The sequence below is a fragment of the Triticum dicoccoides genome, chromosome 6A (assembly GCF_002162155.2).
Source record: "Triticum dicoccoides isolate Atlit2015 ecotype Zavitan chromosome 6A, WEW_v2.0, whole genome shotgun sequence".
Classification (NCBI taxonomy): Eukaryota; Viridiplantae; Streptophyta; class Magnoliopsida; order Poales; family Poaceae; genus Triticum; species Triticum dicoccoides.
Window position 1 is genome coordinate 87325333 of NC_041390.1, and position 5482 is coordinate 87330814.

Sequence of the window (5482 nt, forward strand, 5' to 3'; positions counted from 1 at the left end):
ATCACACTATCAAAACATTTATTCCAACTCCGAGAGGCTTGCACCAGTCCATAAATGGATCGCTGGAGCTTGCACACTTTGTTAGCTCCATTTGGATCGATAAAACCTTCAGGTTGCATCATATACAACTCTTCTTCCAGAAATCCATTCAGGAATGCAGTCTTTACATCCATTTGCCAAATTTCATAATCATAAAATGCGCAATTGCTAACATGATTCGGACGGACTTAAGCATCGCTACGGGTGAGAAGGTCTCATCGTAGTCAACTCCTTGAACTTGTCAAAAACCTTTTGCAACAAGTCGAGCTTTGTAGATAGTAACATTACCGTCAGCGTCTTCTTCTTCTTGAAGATCCATTTGTTCTGGATGGCTTGTTGATCATCGGGGAAGTCAACCAAAGTCCACACTTTGTTCTCATACATGAATCCCATCTCAGACTTCATGGCCTCAAGCCATTTTGCGGAATCTGGGCTCATCATCGCTTCCTCATAGTTCGTAGGTTCATCATGGTCAAGTAACATGACCTCCAGAACTGGATTACCGTACCACTCTGGTGCGGATCTTGCTCTGGTTGACCTACGAGGTTTGGTAGTAACTTGATCTGAAGTTTCATGATCATCATCATTAGCTTCCTCACTAATTGGTGTAGATGTCACAGGAACCGGTTTCTGTGATGAACTACTTTCCAATAAGGGAGCAGGTACAGTTACCTCATCAAGTTCTACTTTCCTCCCACTCACTTCTTTCAAGAGAAAATCCTTCTCTAGAAAGGATCCATTCTTAGCAACGAATATCTTGCCTTCAGATCTGTGATAGAAGGTGTACCCAATAGTTTCCTTTGGGTATCCTATGAAGACACATTTCTCCGATTTGGGTTCGAGCTTATCAGGTTGAAGCTTTTTCACATAAGCATCGCGCCCCAAACTTTAAGAAATGACAACTTTGGTTTCTTGCCAAACCATAGTTCATAAGGCGTCGTCTCAACGGATTTTGATGGTGCCCTATTTAACGTGAATGCAACCGTCTCTAAAGCATAACCCCAAAACAATAGCGGTAAATCAGTAAGAGACATAATAGATCGCACCATATCTAGTAAAGTATGATTACGACGTTCGGACACACCATTATGCTGTGGTGTTCCGGGTGGCGTGAGTTGCGAAACTATTCCGCATTGTTTCAAATGTAGGCCAAACTCGTAACTCAAATATTCTCCTCCACGATCAGATCGTAGAAACTTTATTTTCTTCTTACGATGATTTTCCACTTCACTCTGAAATTCTTTGAACTTTTCAAATGTTTCAGACTTATGTTTCATTAAGTAGAAATACCCATATCTGCTCAAATCATCTGTGAAGGTGAGAAAATAATGATACCCGCCGCGAACCTCAATATCATCAGACCACATACATCAGTATGTATGATTTCCAACAAATTTGTTGCTCGCTCCATAGTTCCGGAGAACGGCATTTTAGTCATCTTGCCCATAAGGCATGGTTCACAAGTACCAAGTGATTCATAATCAAGTGATTCCAAAAGTCCATCAGTATGGAGTTCCTTCATGCGCTTTATACCAATATGACCCAAACGGCAGTGCCACAAATAAGTTGCACTATCATTATCAACTCTGCATCTTTTGGCTTCAACATTATGAATATGTGTATCACTACTATCGAGATTCAACAAGAATAGACCACTTTTTAAGGGTGCATGACCATAAAAGATATTACTCATATAAATAGAACAACCATTATTCTTAGATTTAAACGAATAATCGTCTCGCATCAAACAAGATCCATATATAATGTTTATGCTTAACGCTGGCACCAAATAACAATTATTTAGGTCTAAAACTAATCCCGAAGGTAGATGTAGAGGTAGCGTGCCGACGACGATCACATCGACTTTGGAACCATTTCCCACGCGCATCGTCACCTCGTCCTTAGCCAGTCTTCGCTTAATCCGTAGTCCCTATTTTGAGTTGCAAATATTAGCGACAGAACCAGTATCAAATACCCAGGTGCTACTGCGAGCTCTGGTAAGGTACACATCAATAACATGTATATCACATATACCTTTGTTCACCTTGCCATCCTTCTTATCCGCCAAATACTTGGGGCAATTCCGCTTCCAGTGACAAGTCTGTTTGCGGTAGAAGCACTCAGTCTCAGGCTTAGGTCCAGACTTGGGTTTCTTCTCCTAAGCAGCAACTTGTTTGCCGTTCTTCTTGAAGTTCCCCTTCTTCTTCCCTTTGCCCTTTTTCTTGAAACTAGTGGTTTTATTGACCATCAACACTTGATGCTCCTTCTTGATTTCTACCTCCGCAGCCTTTAGCATCGCGAAGAGATCGGGAATAGTCTTATTCATACCTTGCATATTATAGTTCATCACGAAGCTTTTGTAGCTTGGTGGCAGTGATTGAAGAACTCTGTCAATGACACTATCAACAGGAAGATTAACTCCCAGTTGAGTCAAGTGATTATGATACCCAGACATTTTGAGTATATGCTCACTGACAGAACTATTCTCCTCCATCTTGCAGCTATAGAACTTATTGGAGACTTCATATCTCTCAATCCGGGCATTTGCTTGAAATATTAACTTCAACTCCTCGAACATCTCATATGCTCCATGACGTTCAAAACATCGTTGAAGTCCTGGCTCTATGCCGTAAAGCATGGCACACTGAACTATCGAGTAGTCATCAGCTTTACTCTGCCAAACGTTCTTAACGTTGTCAACAACATCTGCAGCAGGCCTGGCACCCAGCGGTGCTTCTAGGACGTAATTCTTCTATGCAGCAATGAGGATAATCCTCAAGTTACGGACCCAGTCCGTGTAATTGCTATCATCATCTTTCAACTTTGCTTTCTCAAGGAACGCATTAAAATTCAACGGAACAACAGCACAGGCCATCTATCTACAACAACATAGATAAGCAAAATACTATCAGGTACTAAGTTCATGATAAATTTAAGTTCAATTAATCATATTACTTAAGAACTCCCACTTAGATAGACATCCCTCTAATCATCTAAGTGATCACGCGATCCATATCAACTAAACCATAACCGATCATCACGTGAAATGGAGTAGTTTTCAATGGTGAACATCACTATGTTGATCATATCTACTATATGATTCACGCTCGACCTTTAGGTCTCAGTGTTCCGAGGCCATATCTGCATATGCTAGGCTCGTCAAGTTTAACCCGAGTATTCTGCGTGTGCAAAACTGGCTTGCACCCGTTGTAGATGGACGTAGAGCTTATCACACCCGATCATCACGTGGTGTCTCGGCACGACGAACTTTGGCAATGGTGCATACTCAGGGAGAACACTTTTATCTTGAAATTTAGTGAGAGATCATCTTATAATGCTACCGTCAAACAAAGCAGAATAAGATGCATAAAGGATAAACATCACATGCAATCAATATAAGTGATATGATATGACCATCATCATCTTGTGCTTGTGATCTCCATCTCCGAAGCACCGTCATGATCACCGTCGTCACCGGGGCGACACCTTGATCTCCATCGTAGCATCGTTGTCGTCTCGCCAACTATTGCTTCTACGACTATCGCTACCGCTTAGTGATAAAGTAAAGCAATTACAGGGCAATTGCATTGCATATAATAAAGCGACAACCATATGGCTCCTGCCAGTTGCCGATAACTCCGTTACAAAACATGATCATCTCATACAATAAATATAGCATCATGTCTTGACCATATCACATCACAAAATGCCTTGCAAAAACAAGTTAGACGTCCTCTACTTTGTTGTTGCAAGTTTTACGTGGCTGCTACGGGCTGAGCAAGAACCATTCTTACCTACGCATCAAAACCACAACGATAGTTCGTCAAGTTGGTGCTGTTTTAACCTTCTCAAGGACCGGGCGTAGCCACACTCGGTTCAACTAAAGTTGGAGAAACTGACACCCGCCAGCCACCTGTGTGCAAAGCACGTCGGTAAAACCAGTCTCGCGTAAGCGTACGCGTAATGTCGGTCCGGGGCGCTTCATCCAAAATACCACCGAACCAAAGTATGACATGCTGATAAGCAGTATGACTTGTATCGCCCATAACTCACTTGTGTTCTACTCATGCATATAACATCTACACATAAAACCAGGCTCGGATGCGACTATTGGGGAACGTAGTAATTTCAAAAAATTTCTTACGCACACACATGATCATGGTGATGCATAGCAACGAGAGGGGAGAGTGTCGTCCACGTACCCTCGTAGACCATTAAGCGGAAGCGTTATGACAACGCGGTTGATGTAGTCGTACGTCTTCACGATCGACTGATCCTCAGTACCGAACGTACGACACCTCCGCGTTCAGCACACGTTCAGCTTGGTGACGCCCCGCGAACTCACGATCCAGTAGAGCTCGGGGAAGAGTTTCGTCAGCACGACGGCGTGGTGACTATGTTGATGAAGCTACCGCAGCAGGGCTTCGCCTAAACACCGCTATAGTATGACCGAGGTGGATTATAGTGGAGGGGGGCACCGCACTTGGCAAAAACATGATTGAAGATGAAAAAAACCCATCTACAACCACACATGCACGTCTCAACAAAACCTCACAAGAAAAAAGAAATCAGATTTCTCATCTTATGTCAAGAGAGAGACGTTTTAGGATTGAGAAGATTCAAATGCGTTGTGATTTTGTGAGTACCGAGCCTACCGTTGGCGAGAGTGTGGAGGATGGGACACCATGTGTTGTAATAAATGATGTTGACTTATTTGGGTCTGCAGTCATGGTTATTGAGTTAGGGAGTGTGGTGTTTTTTTCCTTTCCAACACATGGGCTTTTTGCTAGTAGACTCTATAAATAAATAAATTAAATCCTACAAATTCCCTTTGAAAATGATGTCGAAATCATTAATTAAGGAGTACTCGTTGCAAAGAACACTCCACTTTTCAGGTCGCGACAAGTGGCGCACATGCAGCGCGCCATTTGTCACAACCTGGGAGTTTTCCTTTTTTCGTAGATTCGTTTATTCAAAATGTTTTATCTTTTAAACCGTGCGTCCAAATCTCAAACCGTTTTCGCCATTAGATTCCTCGCGTCGAGATCTTCAAAACTAGGTCTCATGTTGATAGGTTTTGACGAACTTTTTTTTCACGGAAAAAATCAGACGAAAAAAACCGAACCGGGAGCACGATTTTTTCCCTTTCCGGAAGAGGCACGCCCGTGCCTCTCGCGAAATCACATCCGTGCCTCTCATGGAAGCAAAACTGTGACTCTCGTGGAAGGAAAAAATAGAAAACGCGTTTTTTTTCCGTTTTCGAAAGGCACGACCATGACTCTCGCGAAAGCACAACAGTGCCTCTTGCGGAAGCAAAACCGTGACTCGTGAAAGAAAAAAAACAAAAAACGTGTATTTTTTCCCTTTCTGAGAGGTACGACCGTGACTCTCGCGAAAGCACAACCGTACCTCTCGCGGAAGCAAAACCGTGACTGTCGCGAAA